The sequence below is a fragment of the Rhinolophus sinicus genome, chromosome 4 (assembly GCF_057876585.1).
Source record: "Rhinolophus sinicus isolate RSI-liver-muscle chromosome 4, RSI-T2T, whole genome shotgun sequence".
NCBI lineage: Eukaryota > Metazoa > Chordata > Mammalia > Chiroptera > Rhinolophidae > Rhinolophus > Rhinolophus sinicus.
In genome coordinates this window covers 85,431,582-85,449,442 of record NC_142504.1, presented here as the reverse complement: position 1 = coordinate 85,449,442, position 17,861 = coordinate 85,431,582, and positions in this window count along the sequence as shown.

The following is a 17,861-nucleotide window of genomic DNA, read 5'->3' as shown; positions in this document are numbered from 1 at the left end:
CCTTTTACAAATATATTCACATTAAAGAAAAAAGAAAGAAAATACGAATTATAAAAATCAGACTAAGAAAGGCTAAATAGGTATAGATATAGAGAATTGTTAAGAATAACAAAGGGAAATACACAGGTATATACAAAAAAATGAAAATTTACATAGAAAATACCATTAAAAAAAAAAAAAAAACAACTACTAACAACTCAAAAAGAACCATAAAGCTCAGTAGATCAACAGAGAAAAAAATGTAAAAGTTGGTTAAATTTTTATTCCTGCAGAATGCATTAGTCTTGGCTGGCTTTATAAGTAATTTCTACCAACTTTAAAAAAATAAAACTGTAATCCCTATATTACTTAAATTGTTCCAAAACCTAGAGAACTATGGGGAGCTTTCCAACCTCATTTCCTGAGGACAACATAATTCTGATGCCAACTCCAGGTGAAGAGAATACCACAAAAAATCCTATTAACCAAAACAACTTATGAAATCCTAAGTAAAACTTTAAGAAATTAAGTGCTGCAGTGTATTAAAGAGTACTATATATGATTCAACTATTAAAATATGATTTGATAGAATAAAAATTTAATAGAAAAAATTATGTTGTAGGAAAATGATTTAATATTAGGAACTGTGTTCATGTGAATCACTACAATAACAAATTACACTTGATATGATATAAAGTGATCTTGCTAAAATCCAAAAGCACTTTGTAAATTAAGCACTTATCTCTGATGAAATTTTACAATACTCTAGAAATAGAAGCTAGTTACTAAAACTGCCAAAGGATATAATATAGAATTATGTCACCAACATCTTACTTAAAAGTAAAGTATTAGAAGCATTCACATTAAAATTAGAAACTGAACACCGGTGACTGCTAACAATACTTCTATTCCTCATTGGCTGCACCCCCATATTCCAATATTTATTCATAAGGAGACAATGATATTGTTATAAAGATATGATTATCTATCTAAAAATATATAAAATGATTAAACAATTATTCAAATGAATAAGTATAGTTTAATAATGTGCTTCATCTAAGACATAAATCCATAGCTTTCATATATGAAGTCAATAGTTAGAAACAAGAACAGAAAAAAAAAAAAATCTAGTCACAATTACATACCAAGAAGTAACAACATGCCTAGAAATTATCTTTAAAAACATGCAAGAAATATAAATGAGAAGTAATGTTTTACTAAAGGACATTTTTAAAAGAAATGAGTAAATAAAGTTGCATGCCACCAACCTGAGTGAGAAATTTCCATATTCTAATGATGCTAACTTCCTTAAAGCAATTGACTTTATGAAGTCAATAAAATTCCAATTAAAATCCCATTGAGGTTTATTTGTGATATCTGACAAAATTATAAAGTTTATCTGGAAAAGAAAATTCACAAGAAGAACCAAGATATTTTAGAAAAGAACAATTAAGTAGAATTTGACATACTAATTACCAAAACTTACTATTTAAAAAATATATATATTATAAAGTTATAGTAATTGAAACAGTGTGAAATTGGACTGGATATAGAAAAAAGATCAATGAACCAGAATAGAGACTGAGAAACAGAGTCATATATGTATATATCATATTTATGTCATAGATATAGATATAGATATATGAAAATTTAGCATATGATAAAGATGATACTTCAAAATGATGGGGAAAGGGTATAATATGTAAGTGGTATTGAGACAATTAGCTACTCATTTGGAAAAGTTGAATTTATATACTACTCCAGCCATAAACATATAATTTCAACAATATTAAAAATGAAAATATTTTTAAATTATAAAATATCTGTGTAGTAGAATAAACTTTATCAAAGAGGGGTCTGATCTTTGTCCTAGCTCCTAGGAAATAACATCAAAACCCTTAGAATGTTCCCAGTGATTGGAGTGTCCTTGTTATCCATGATAAGCTGCTCAGACCAGACCTGACAGTTTATGCTAACATGGTGATAGTTTGAAGTGAATATTTTAATGATCTTGGGATGTGCAAGGCCCTCCCAATACAACTTAAATACAAAAACTATAAAGAGAAGGATGGACAGATTTGAAAATATAAAATTATAAACTTTCTGTACAAAATAAATGAGTATACCATAAAACAAAGTTACAAGATAAGTAACAAATTATGAGAAATATATGAAACCAATCATTGACACAGAAATGTTATTTATAATACCAAAAATTCCTTAAATGAATAGACAAATGACAACTCAATTTTTTAAAATGGGTAAAGCAGATGAACAAGCAATTCGTAGAATAACAAATATCCAAAAACTAAAACACAAAAACAGACAACCTTACTCATAATTCAGAAGTATAGATTAGGCAATGAAATATTATTTTTCACTCTTCAGAGTGACAAAAAAATATAAATATCCAGTATTAACAAGGGTACAATCAAAGCAAGAACCTCCTCAACTATTCATAAGAAGATACTTCGGTACAAAATTTTGGTCTTACAATTTGACAATATCTAACAAAATTTTAAAGATGTAGATGTCTGATCATTACGCTGTACACCTGAAGCTGAAGCTGAACAATAATGAATGTCAACTACAAGTTTATATATATATATATATATATATACACACACACACACATATATACGTATATATATATATATGTATATAGTTATAAGAAGCGGAGTACAACATTAGGAATAGAGACAGTGGAAATGTAATGGCTGTGTGCTATGTCAGAGGGATAGTGGATGGGGGGAGGGGGGTTGACACTGTGTGAGGGATATAAATGATAAATGTCTAACTATTACATTGTTTCGTGCACCTGAAACTAATAAAAAAGAAAGAAAATGAATAAATAAATAAATAAATAAATAAATAAATAAATAAATGTGGATAGCTTTTAAATTCTAGGAATCTATACTATAAAGTCATTCACATATGTGCACCATTCTGTAGGTGCAAGTATGTCATTGCAGCAGTTTTAGTTTCAGCAAATGTAGAAACAACATAAATGCACATGCCATTCCCTGTTAAAAAAATAATGGGTTACATTCACACATACTGATGAAGATAGATCCCTAAGACATATTTCAGGGGGGGAAAAAGACAAGTCACAATATAATATGTTTAAACATATATTTATATACTACATTCATAATGTAGGAAAAGCTGTATAAAGATACCTCTGAAACCGAACCACAGTGTGGAGGGTACTGTAGATTGGCCTTCTCAACTGCCCTTCTAGCCTCCTTCTAGTTGGAGACGTTGAAAGCTAAAAGCCAATGGAGTTCTGGAAATGAATGAGGCTATAGATATGAATGAGGACTTACACAAGATTTGGGAGTGCAGATGAAGCAGAGGCCATTTCCCTGCCCATCTTATTTCTTTTGGCAAGCAAAGTTGTAGAAACACTTTTTCTGCAGAAACATTCCAGCTTCCTGATGTTGACACACAGCTGTGGAGGCAGTTGACACAGTAATGGATTCTTGATTCTGGCTTTCTGATCCAGCTACACGTGTCTACTTTTCCAACCTCGTGAATGTCAAAAGGTCATTACAGCAGTGACTATGGCAACAGCAGCAACTTCTTTTTTGTTGTTGTTTTTTTGTTTTTTGTTTTTTGTTTTTTTTTAATGTCTATTACCTTGTGTTCTTATTACATATATTTCCTTGTGTTATTACATATATTTCATACCTTGTGTTCTTATTACATATATTTCCTACTAAATATCTTGCATTCTTTAGTGTGTGTGTGTGTGTGTGTGTGTGTGTGTGTTATTTTTATTTTATTTTTTATTAGTTTCAGGTGCACAAGACAAAGCAATACTTAGACGTTTATCAATTATATCCCTCACACTGTGTGAACCCCCCTCCCCCATCCACTATTCCTCTGACATCGCACAGAGCCATTATATTTCCACTGTCTCTATTCCTAATGCTGTACTCTGCTTCCTGTAACCATATACATACATATATATATATATATCAATATATAAATATATATATATATATATATATATATATATATAATTATAGTCAGCATTCATTATTGTTCAGCTTCAGGTGTACAGTGCAGAGATCAGGCATCTACATCATCCCTGAGGTGGTCTCCCAAATGGGACATGTGTCCATCGGATACCCTACAACATCTTTACATTATTGATTACGTTCCCCAAATTAATTTTCAAAACCCCGTGGCCATCTTGTGGTTACCAACTGTTTTCTAATCCCCTCACCTTCCCCCTTATCCCAACCCCCCTGCCCATCTAGCAACCCTCAGTTTTTCTTCTATGTCTCCAAAACTGTTTCTGATTAGTTCATTCATTTATTCTTATCTTTAGACTCCGCGTATAAGTGAGATCATATGGTATTTGTCTTTCTCTGTCTGACTTATTTCACTTAACATAATGTTCTCTAGGTCCATCCATGTTGTTGCAAATGGTAAGATTTCTTTCTTCTTTATGGCTGAATAATACTCCATTGTATAAACGTACCACAATTTCTTAATCCAGTTATCTACCGAGGGGCATTTCGGTTGTTTCCATGTCTTGGCTATTGTGTATTGTGCTGCAATAAACATAGGCGTGCATAAAGATTTTTGAATTGGAGTTTTGGATTCCTCAGGATAGATACCTAGGAGTGGAATTGCTGGATCATAAGGTAGTTCCATTTTCAGATTTTTGAGATACCTCCATACTGTTTTCCATAGTGGCTGCACCAATCTGCAATCCCACCAACAGTTCACAAGCGTTCCCTTTTCTCCACATCCGTGCCAGCGCTTGTTGTTTGTTGATTTATTGATGATAGCCATTTTGACTGGGGTGAGGCAGCAGCAACTTCTTGAATTTAGGTTTCACATGAGTTGTTGAACTCATATCTCCTGGGGCAGACTCAAAGGCTGTAGCTCTCTTAGTGGGTCAGTTCTATCTTGTTCTAGAGTCCCAGCCTATACCTTATTTCTATACCTCTTTCAATTATTTGGTAAGCACGTAAATCCCTATATTAAATTTCTTTATGTTTAAAATACCTAGGGAGGTTTCTATTTCCTGTACTTTCTAGGTAAGAATAATAGGATTGGGGCAGGAATCCAGGAATCTGCACACGAGGAGATTCTTAGATGAGTGTTTCAGCCAAATTCCATTTTCAGAAGCAATGCTTTAGGAAGTGAGTGTTTGCTTTAGGTCACCCAAACAGTATCAATAACTAATAAAGTTGGGTTGTCTTTTTCTAAATACGTCAAGAATTGAGATGCTACTTAGAGGCTTGGCAACAAAGATGTCCCTACTGAGTAACAGGCATTTAGTTAGCTATGTTAGAGCTCGCTGAGTTAATAATGGGGCAGATGTCAACTAGAATTACTTAAACTACTTTGTTGAAAAGATTACAATAAGCTGTCACCTAGATGCTTCACCAAGATGTAAAGGGACTTAATATGAGATGCTAAAGCAAGACTTAAAGAGTGTCTATACAAAACAGACAGGACAGATTGGGAGTTGGAGTGGGTGTAATTCATATTTCTTAGGAGGCTGAAAGCAAGGGAGGAGCAAATTTGAAAAGGAGCATCATGAATGATGTTCACAAATTGGAGGAGTTAGAGATCCAGCAAGGCTAGAAGACAAAGATCAGTAACAACAAGGAAGATGAGGTCATTACAATCACAGATGCAGAAAATTATTACCAAGATAATATAAAACCTGAGTTTAAAAATCTTAAATTCCACAATGTTTTTATTATGTAATCTGTCTGAGCTTTACTGTCCTCATGTGTAAAACAGAAATAATACCCATTTCTCAAGGTAGTTGAAAGAACAATATGAGGCCATATATGGACAGTAGCTACACAGTGCTTGCCACCTAAACCCTAAATAAATGCCAGCTTCTTTTCTTTCTTTTACCTGCTCTTACAACCTGAGATTTTTACAACCAACCTATATGACCACAAGAAGAGGATAAGGACCAAGCGTTGCCATGACACCTCTACTCTTTGCTGTATTTGGGACATACAGCGTAGGGGTCAAGAGCAAGACCTACAGCCCAGACATTTAATCACAAAGACTAGGGCAACCTCACCTACGAGGTCTTTACATTCTCGTTAATATACCTTATCTTTCACACAGCTGTATAGATTCAATTTATTCTGACGGAAGGTAGATCATTATCATGCATTCCCATATGTGAGTGTAGAGAAGAATGCTGACTTTACCAGGAAACCACCCTCTCTTCTGAAACATCAATTAAGGTTTCTATATTCCCTTGTATGAGCCCTTAACTCTTGTAATTAGTTAATTTAATAAGTATTGTATTGACTGTCTCCCAGGAGTAGATTCTTTAGGGAAGAAATATTAATGATTGAATGATATTTTGAATTTTCATTAGTTATATAATGTTTGGTTTCATTAAAAAACAAGTTGCAGATTTTTTTTTCAGAATAGTAATCAATGTCAGCTTATAATGCTTATGGGTATTTTTTTGAGAACATGGAAGTTTTTATCTGAAATCAGTGAGCTGTCTTGCTGTTTCTTAATTTTTGCTTTTTCCTGACCAGTGATGAAAATTGCTTGAAATGTCATATAAAAACAAAGAATTCAGGCATGCAATGGATATTGACTTGTACATTTTTCACTAACATTTTCTGACCTTTTAGGTCAATATGTTTTGAAGTTTACTTAATAAGTCAATATAATTTATTTCACTTTGGATATAAATTGTTTTAAATGGCCAGAATTTTTCCTTTTCTGTAAATACAAAACTACTGCAGAATGCATTGATATATATTTTAAAAACTAGTTTATTTGGGAATAGAAGTATTCTGCAATATTATAGTTTTTTCAAATAGAAGCATATTTAAAATGACCTTTTGTCTTTAGTCCCTTCATCTCATGTGCCCTTATTTCCTTTAAAGAGCTATAATGTCTAGAAAGCTGTACAAACAATTAAGCTAAATTATTTTATAAGCAGTTCTATGAAATGCAAGAGTGATTTTTTTCTTAAAGTCCAAATGTGTATCTCAGCTTACATGAGCATATAAGCATATTTTGCTTAAATTACATTTCCATCTGACAATATTAATTTCATCAAGGAAGCTTAGTATAAAATTAATTATAGCTATCATTTACGTTATTTCGTCTTCCCCTTTCATTGAAGCTTCAATGAGAATTCATCAACTGAAGGGCATGATTCACATTTTAACAACAATAATAAAGAAAATAGCCAAAACTACTAGTTTTTTCCCTCCTACTAGAATTCCGTGACTAAAGACTTATCTCTTAATGTCATCCAAAATGTAATAATATATTTTGAGGATCAGGGGAAATGCTTCCAGTGGCTATAATGAGAGCACATCTCGTCATATTCTCCTGCTGACAAAGAACATTTCAGTTTCATTGACTTTGGTGAATAACCTCCTGTGATTGTTTGAGAAACAAGTTCCAAGAAAGAATCTGAACAAGTGTTCAAATGCCGTACTGTTGAGCATAAAGACAAGGATGTCTGCTTTTATTCTCTCACCAATTCCAGAGCATTGAGATTTGTAAAGAAAATGACCTCCACACTTCAGAAATCTTCTCCCCAGCCCTGTCCCCATGCAAGCTCACGGCTGGCAAGGAAGTAAATCCTTCTCAGTATTGGCCGTAGGAGCTTATCCAGGTTGCAGGAAGCAACAGCAGAACAGGTAATGATGTCACATGCCTCAGGTGTCCAACTAAGGTGAGAGAATCTTAGACAGATGTTTTGAGGTGTACACAGATATAGATAGTTGTAAGGAAATCAATTTCCACATCCTCAACTTCCATTTGTTATTTTTTTCTAAAGCTGACTTGCCTGAGAAGCTGGGGATGGATTAGCCTGGTTCTCCTTTCCTGGCCTCCCCTTTCGCAGTTACCCTGCCCTGCAGGACTCCCACTCCTGGAACACAAGTCTTACCTCTCACCCACTGTGAATGGAACTGTGGTGAAAAAACTTTCAGGGTGCCAAAGAGCAGGAAAATTCCAAACATGGATGTAGGCGAGGCCTCCCTTGATCATCATATTCATTTACTGACTGGGAAGCAGAAGTGAAGACCATTTTCTTTTAACAGTCTTACCCCATCTGCCCCCAAATTCGTGTCAAAGGATGCAGCACTTCTGACGGCGGGTTGTGGGGAAGCAAACGTGGGTAAAAACTGGAAGGGTGTCACCTGATTCCACCGAGGTGACAACACATGGCAAAATTCCCAGGCCTTATCTGTGTATCTTAGATTAGTAAGTATTTGTAAAACAAAACAGAACAAAAAGCATGCTGGAAGATACCAATTTTCTGTAAATCCACCTGTCTGTACTTTAACCATTCTTAGTAATAACAGCCTTTGTTGTCAAGATGTCAATCAGACAATTCCTGTGACCCATGTCTCATCCTCCAGGCCCACCTGTGCACTCTAGCCTACCAAATGCACACCCTGGTGTGACCTCAGCATCTCTCACTTTCTACCCCAGGGCTTCTCTGCTGCGGCCACAGAGACACCCGCATTTGACACATGCACAAACCTGGAAGGGAGATAGTTCATATTCTATAAGGTGACCCTTAGCCAATAAGAATGAGAGCAAGAGTATTAATACTCCTCTCATATACTTCTTGAATGGATAATTTGGGGGCATATTTTATAAGACTCCTCGAAGGATCCTTAGCAGGATTGAGCTGCAGTTGTCTACAATGGTGACCCAGCTCAACAACATACCTTTGGATTGGCTTTTCCTCCTTCCTTCCTGACCTCCCACTTCTATCCCTTGGTACCCCTTCTCAAAAGAAGCCACCTGCATGCAAGCCCTTGTTTCAGACTCTGCCGTTGGAGGGAACCCAGGCCAGAATGTCTTAGTTTCATATTTTGCATGATTCTAGAAGAGGTAAAAATTTCCATGGTTATTTCTGCAAAATGACAGCATATCTTTAAGTAAAAGGGACACATGGTTAATAGGTAAGTTAATATCTTATATTTTCTTATATTATTCACCTAGGTAGAAGAAACATTTTCATTAATCTTTGCCAAAACATTAGACAGTGTAAGTACATATTCATTTTTAACTTGTGCACAAAACTCCCACTTGTCTGCATTTGCTTATGTTCATTTATCCTACGTACTTTTAGGCTGAAGATTAAAATAAAGGGATTGTGTTATCGATTTCTACCATAAATCACGCATTTAGCCATAATATTTAATTCATCTCTTAATCTGATATATCTTTTAACTCATCTTTTATATGCCCTATAATTAATAATGGTCAGTTTTTCTGTCAATTTTGACAAAAATATAAGCCTGTAGTCTTAAAAACAGACCATCCTCTTATGTAAGACAAAATGTTTCTAAAGTGTATTCTAGGATATAATATCTTAAGTTCTAGGAAACCAGTTTCTTTTAATTAGTATTGGTTCTTCTTTTGCAGATTCAAATCAGTTTCAATTATGTCAAATACATAGTTATAAAAAAATCATTTATATCATTAAATAAAATTAGAATTTATTTATATATAATAATTCTCAAGTATCATAACTTTTAAAAACTTTGAGATGACTTTTTAGATAATTTAAATTTGGCATTAATATATAGATCTGTGTTCAGAAATGATGGGTAAATTATTAAAGTACAAAAGTCCAATTTTGTGGGATTATTTTTTACCCCAGTTTTATGTACTTTTAGCATAAATAAGAGATCTCTAAGTTAAAACTTAATAGAATAATAGCTGATAAATTATAAAGTCTTTTTAGTACACTTCCCACATGTTGAGAAATAAAATAATTTTAATGACTGGGTAACAAGACCCTTTGCAAATCAGAGGGTTTTCAATTCTTGTCTTTTACAAAATTAATGGTCATTATGAAGTCATCACCTGCTAAATAATTAAAAATATTTTTGATTAAAGATTATTATATTCTTTTGGCATGCAACTTAGAAGAACTTCAAATAATTAAGTGATATCAAAACTCCTTCCATTCCCACCAACTTTTGTCAGCAAGTTTTCTCACACCTAAATCTAGATTAAGGAAAAAAACATTTATCCACAAAAATATATGTACCCCAATGTTCATTTCAGCATTATTCACAGTGGCCAAGACATGGAAACAACCAAAGTATCCTTCGATAGACGATTGGATAAAGAAGACGTGGTACATATATACAATGAAATATCACTTGGCCATAAGAAAATATGAAATATTGCCATTTGTAACAACATGGATGGACCTTGAAATTACCGTGCTAAGCAAAATAAGTCAGAAAAAGTCGAGAACCATATGACTTCATTCATATGAAAGCAACAAACAAAGAAACAAAAACTCATAGATACCAACAACAGTTTAGTGGTTCCCAGGGAGTAAAAGGGGGTAGTAGAAGAGGATAAAGGGGGGCAAATATACGGTGATAGAAGAACTGACTCTGGGTGGAGAACACACAATGCAATATATAGATGATGTATTATAGAAATGTACACTTGAAACATATAATTTGACTAACCAACGTCTCTCCAATAAATTTAATCAAGATAAAAAGAAAGAAAGGAAGGCGGGGAGAGGAAGAGAGTGAGAGGAGAGGAGGGGGAAGGAGAGGGGAGAGGACTGGAGGGAGAGAAACTTGAAATTGAACTCTGTCATCTTCTAGTGATAAATAATATTCACCTGTAGATTCATAAACTAATTGGGAAAAACCCAGCTTCACCCACTTCAATAGCAGATGCATTATCAAGACTTTACATTTTATATTTAATAATTATCAATTTTTATAATACTTTTATACACTTGTGATTAATTTAATACAACTAATAACTTTATAGATAATTTACTGCATAGAAAATTGTTAGCATTTACAGACTTATCACCAAGGGTAATGAAAACACTCTAAATTTATCGGCATACTTTTATTGTCATAGCAGAGTGCCTCTAGGAAGCTATTTTAGAGTTCCAGGCATGAGATAATTAGGTCTCAGACTGACACGACTTTAGACTTAGAAAAAAAAGAGACAAGCCTCAGACGTTTCTGAAAAAAACCTGAAGGCACAATGACATGAGAGATGAGATGGAGGAAGGTATAAAAGAAGATTCAGGAATTTTGAGTCTGGGTACCTGGGAGAATAGTGATTTTAGTGACATGATTATGATCAAGCCATTGCGTTTATGAGGCTAATCTTGTGTGGCAGGTGAAGACTGGTAAGTGTCCCAAACAGTCTTAAAAATGTGGAAAGCAGAACGGGAGGGCACTGGCAGTCAGGGAGTTAAAGCAGGGCATGGGTGAGCTTCATATCACCTGCTGTTTTCCGTTCTTTCTCCAAACACTTGAGCAATCCTGAACCAGGCCAGCATCCAGGCTCCTTCTATACGGAATAGTCATCTCTCTGCTTGGGTTATTAATGGCCTTTGACGTCATTTTAATTTGAGAGGTCATTATCATTAAGTTCTTGCCTTTCATAACACTTATTGACTAAAAGCTTAAGCATTGACTATGCCCAGTTTTCTGCAGAATGCTGCAGCTTCATTGTGCCAATTTTGCCAAATCTACGAAGCTATTTTGAGTAAAGCCCTTCACCAAGAGTTAAAACGCTAAGTCACAAAGCACTTCTCTGCTTTTAGAAATGACTCACTCTTCAACTCCAGACCTGAGTGGTTGATGCATTTTATAAAATTTAATGCTTTTCAAGTATATATTTTTTAATAGATGTGTACATTCTTTGGGTAATGATATACCACATGACTCAAGTCTGTGGTGCCTTTTTTCCTTCTCCCCAGTGATGTTGGCTTATAACTTCTAAACATTGTTTTATTGTCAACATTTATTTTAAATCACTCAGCAGCATTTTGATTTCTCTTTGAGAAGATATGTTAAAATTAACATAATAAGATTGGCTGGTAGAACTTGGACACTTTAGCTGCTATAGTTTCATGTTGTTTTTGTTGGAATTTTTAAGAAAACTACATCTCATAAACATGTAATGGTTCGTATTTTCACCTGCTTTTTTAATAGTCGACTTTTCCACATTTTAAGTTGTACTTCATAAATATGTCTGCTTGACAGTAGGTTACGTTTCTAGTCACAGTTGCTTACTGGTTTTGTTGTATGAATCATTTAATGTTGATTAATGACATTGTGCTAACCTCTGCCTCCACCAAACTCCAAATCTTACAATTCTTTAAGCACATGGCAACTAGGAAGGAAGGTCATTTGGCTCCTTTTTTTATTTCAAATTCCTCAAAAAAAAAAAAAAATCAATGTTTTCATCCTTATCATTGTCTCAAATGTTTTCTCCTTCTTGCCCGTTCCCTCTGATCAAGTTTTCCTTTGGCTTCTTTTATGCCATTTAATTAATTTAGCTAATTGCACCTCCACCTATACTTCTTTTAATACCTAGTGTAACTTCATCCCTCTTCAATTACCACATGTATTTTAATGTATCACTTATCTCCCTCAAGGAGAGTAGGAAAGGGAGAGGGAGCAGAGGAGGAAAAAGAAGAGGAGGGGGAGAGGGAGAGAGAAAGAGAGAGACCATCTACAATGAACATTGACAGTTATGCATTCTTCTCCATCCTTGGGCCACTCAAAGGCCCATTCAGATGTATGTCCTTCAATCAATTGTGCCTTATTTAGCCAAAGGCATTTACTGATGACATCCACTCATACACATATTTCTCTCTCTCTTATTGTTACAGAAGTGAATTATGCCTTCCTGTGCATTAGACTAGAACTAATAGAAAGGTGATATTAAAAAATCATTACTTTTACCCTAAGCAAGTCCATCTTTCATGGGGTCTAGAGTAAGTTGAAGTCCTATATATAAAGAATAAAGCTTTTCATGGCTTTGCCAATACTACAAAATAGTGTCTTGAGTTTTGGGAATTCTTTTAGGAACGTGGAAGCTATCAAGCTACAATATCTGAAACTCCATTGTTTATGTACACAGCTGACTTAAATACTGTTTTTAAAACAGATGACTTTGAAATTACAAGTAATTTCCATGTAACTTACTATAAACAATAATCTGAATTCAGCTTTTGACAAAAAAATCTCTGGCCTTTTAATTTCACTATGTTTCTATAGCTTTAAAATTAATTTTGATGATAAATTTTAAATTTGGTTTTTTAACATGTCATTTTAACAGTGATAATTTTCAAGCGCATTCAATTTATTCTCTGCACTATTTTTTACACTAAGGAGCATAGCATCTTAAACACTCTTGCTAACTCATTCTATTTGTTCTCTTTGGGTATCAGGAGAATTGATTTGTCTAGGAGCCAAGGACATTCAGTGGAGCTGATGGATTTTCAATGTGCATGCACAAAGCCAATCCACACAAAATTATGAAATATTCAAGCTTTATCTCTATTGCTTTGGCCTCTTAGTTTTGCACATTTCTTCTCACTTTAGAAAGATCCCTTTTCCCCCTGTCAAGTGCCCTAAATTCATGCTCACTCCCTGTTTGTTATAACTGCCTCTTGCAAGAATATTTGAGACTAATTCACATTAGAGTGTAATTGATTGTTGTCAATGTGTGGCCATGGGATAAAGGCTGTTCCAGTTGAATTGAAAGTTAATCTTTAAGCTAAAAGATTGAATCTTCTACATAAGAATTTCAGATTTTCACATGGTAAGAGATGTTTCAGTGTAGAGAACTTTCCCACCCTTAAAGCCAACCTATGTTTTCTAGGCCACTAGCCATGGAGTAGTCTAGTCCACCCTGCATGGGACCCTGCTGCATTCCTGGAAGAAGATCCCAGCCTACACACCTTGTGCCTTCTGATATAACTGCTGGCATTGGCCATTACTTTAAGATTTGGAATTGCAAAAGGACTACTCATGAGGCTTTCTTTTCTTCTTTTCATTTATTTGATCACTTCAAAAAAAATTTATTGACCACCTACTGAGTACCCAGATGGATGCTAAAGGCTATGAGTACAATTGTGAACAAACTAAGTCCCTGGCATTAAAGCAGATAAATCTAGTGTGAGAGGTGGTGGAATGAGCAGCTAAATTACAAAACAATAAAATAAAGGCTTTGTAGAGGGGACAGTAGTATCTTCTAGAAGCATAGCAGAGCACCTAACCCAACTTTGGGGGTCAAAGAGAGCTTCCTAAAGGAGATGATGGCTCACCTGAGCCCCAAAAGACCAATTAAAGATAGCCAGTTAAATAGGAGGAAGAAGAATATACTGAAAAGAGTGGGTGAGCAAAGGTTCTGAGGTTGAAAGTGGTTGTATTTCACTTGGAGAACTACTTCCAAAACAGAGCGTGAAGGGGGGTCTGACAAAAGGGGGAGAAGGGAACTGGAGGGGAAATCAAGGTCCAGTCTTGGAGGACTTTGTAAGTCATTTTATGGAATTTAAATTTAACCCTAAGGCGGTGAGAAACTATTGTAGGGCTTTCAACAGAAAAATGACAGGATCAAATACATATCCCAAAAAATTCATTCTGGCAGCAGTGTGGAGATTAGATTAACGACGGTCAAAACTGGAGTCAGGAAGACCAGTCAAAAGGCTGCAGTGGTAATACAGGTCAGCAATACCGAAGGCCTGAGCTAAGGTAAAAAAGCTGAAGTGGCGATGAGCAAACCATCACAAACGATATTAGGTAGTAGGATTGGTCATTGAGAAGATGGAGTGGTGGTCAGGAAGAGAAGAGCCAACAATGACAAAAGAATGAAGGGTGTATCACCCCTTGATAGGAGAATCCAGGAAAATAAATAGTTAAGTTCAATTTGGGTCCTGTTGTGTTTGAGATTCCTAAAGAAAGGCTACTTGCATGCTGCTGCATGTACTACCCACCACCAGGGGGCGCCAATTTCACGGACTGCAATGAAGGACCTCCCTTGGAAGGGAAGGGCCCAAACTATCCAAATGTGCCTCTAGCTGCGGATCAGGAGAAAAATTCTCACTGAAGATGAAGGTCATCAGCATCTAGACAGTGTTTGAATCTCAAGAAAAGATTCAACCACCTCCAAAGAAAGTGTGTAGAATAAGAGGGCCAAGAACCCCAAAAAAAACCTGATATTTTACCTAGCGGGCAAAAGAAGAAAACCCACAAAACACCTTCGAGAAAAAGAATCCAGTTAAAACAGAGTAACCAGAGAAGTCACCAACACCAGGGGAAGAGGTGCTTACAGTTTAGGTAAATTGCCACCAGGTGGAGCATGGTCTCTAAATTGGAATCTCAGAATTTTAAATTCCTTGCAAATATGTTGACCTGGTAGATTAAAATACTTATTCTTTAATGCTCCTCAAATGAATACATTAGGTGTGGGTCTAAATTCTAGATCACTCCCTAAAAAGTCACGAACCATCACACCACTCTTCGTAATGTAAAATTCAGACTAAGTATTGGAAAGAGCATATTCCCTGGCATCAGGCAACTCTGATTTCAACGCATAGGTCGAGCAGGCTTAGCTCTCCAACCTTGGCCAAGTCACTTCATCTTGCTTTGCCTCAGTGTCGTGTGGGGAGTCATGCGGGAGACCCTGCTCGCTGCGCCATGTGTCGTGCTGGGTGGCATGCAGGGTCTCAGCTCCCACTCCCCACACAAGAACACAGGATCTGGCTAGGCCAAAAAGGAACACCCACGGAGCCATAGGTAGGGGAGTCACACCACTATAGTCTCACTGGAGGCTGGAGCCATATGACGTGCAACCTGCTGTCTGCTTTTCTGCCTGCCAACCAGCGACTCCCACTCGCCAGCACAGCCGCAGCGAGTTATACCAGTGGCCAATTGGCTAACCGGCTACAGCTGACAGCCAACTAGCCACAGCCAATGGCCGTCTACTACCCGAGCCAGCAGCCCTCCACGTGAGGCCGAGAGCCTGAAAACTGCTCTCTGGGGCTCTGTGCCCACACTCAGTTTCCTCATCTACAAAATGGTGATTATGATATTATGCACAGTAGAGTGCTGCTGGGAGGATGAGCTACACACAGAGCCCCTGCAGTCTCTGCTGTCACAAAGTAGATGCTCCGTAAATATTCGATCTTTGGCAGCATTGCAACTGTGACAATCATTTTCATTGTTAGAATTTGCATTTGCAAGAAGTACCCCCCCAGAAGTTCAAGGCTTCCTCTGAGTCTGGGACTTGCACCGTCATCAAGGGCCCCCCAGAGGTGGTGGTGCCTCTTAGGGGAGCTAGGTCAGGAGTTTTTCACATCAGGGTAGATAATTAACTTCTCAGTGTTAAGCACCAAATTCTGTTTCCAGTATACTTCCTTCCATAATATTATAGTCTCACTAAAATAACAGTCTCTACAGAGTAAACCACATGTGCACATTAACAATAATAAAAATATATGTATTATTTGAAACAAGACAGTGAAAAAAGGGCTACTTAGGTACACATCACATAACTTCCTGATGCCCTGTGGGGACAGAGCCAGGAGTGCAGTTTCCAGGCTCTCGGCCTCACATGGAAATATGCTGGCTCAGGTAGTAAATGGCCATCAACAGCGATTGGATGGCCATCAACTGTGGCTAGCTGGCCGTCAGCTGTAACCAGTGAGCCATCAGCCACTAATATAACTGCCGTGGCTATGCTAGCAAAAAATGGCGGCTAGCAAGAAGGTGGTGGCTGAGCTGGCAAGCGCAGATTGCAGTTAGCACGGTGGAGTGCGGGTTGCGGATTGCAGAGAAGTGGTCGGCAGATAGTGTGGCTCCTGTCTCCTGCGTCTCCAACCCAGCCGCCAGCGAGAATATAGTGGTATGACTCCCCTATCTATGGCTCTGTGGATGTTTCTTTTTGGCCTCACCATATCCTGCGTTCTTATGTGGGGAGTGGGCGCTGAGACCGCGCATGAAATGCCCTTAAACCATTTTTAATTATTAACTTGGTTTTCATTCTCTCATATTAATTGCGATTTATTCTTATATTGGCAGAAGCCTAATAGCCCACAGGATTGTGTGCTTAATTTGACAGTGAACTCTATGGGAAAAAGCCGTGGTACTTTTCACCTGCTGTGGGATTAAATCCCCTAATTAAGAGACTTAGGCAAGCCACTTCAGTCAGTACTTAGTATAAGAAAATCTTGGCGTCTAGATGCCATTTCAGAGCTCTGTCCTCTTCCACTGCCTGTCTTTGCCCACAATGACAGGGAAAATGCTCGCTGGGGTCCCTGAGTCCAATGACTCTTCTACTCAATGACTTCTACTCAAAATCCGGTTACCAGAGTTACCTTGGCTCCTGCATGGGCACCCTGATTCTCTGTGCTTGCCACTGACGTCACTCTAGGAGATCATGCTGCTTTCTCGTGAATGCTTTCACAGGTCAGGTTTGAGGTGCTTTGTGTTCTGCAGTGCGTGGCATTCTGTGCCTGTTTAAGCTCTTTGCTTATGAACGTCAAACATGTTCCTGTCTTCTTCTCAAACTTTTAAACAATTTTGAGTGCTAAAAACAAAAAATGTTAGAAAAAACAACTCTTTTAAACAGCGTCATTTTTTAAAGGCAGTGAAACAACTCTGCGATACTATATGATGGATACATACTATTACACGTTTGTCCAATCCACAGAAGGTACACCAACATGAGGAAACCCTAATGTAAACTATGGACATTGGGTGATAAAAGTGTGTCACTGGAGGTTCATTCATTGTAACAAATGTCCCACTCTGGTGCAAGATGATGATAGTGGGGGAAGCTGTGCATATGTGGGGACAGAGGAACTCTGTACTTTCTGCTCAATTTTACTGTGAACCTAAAACTGCTCTTTAAAAAAAAAGTATTGTTTTCAGTGTCATTGTTATGACAGTTCCCACCCGATGATGTAGGTCCTTAAGACATCCATGAAGTAGTAAGTGTAAAGTATATTCATGTTAGGGATCACAGAAATGGAAAGGTAGGAAAGAATGCACAGGAAGAGATGAGGAATGAAAGAGGAAATTAAGGACTTATCCAAATAAAAAGCAGTC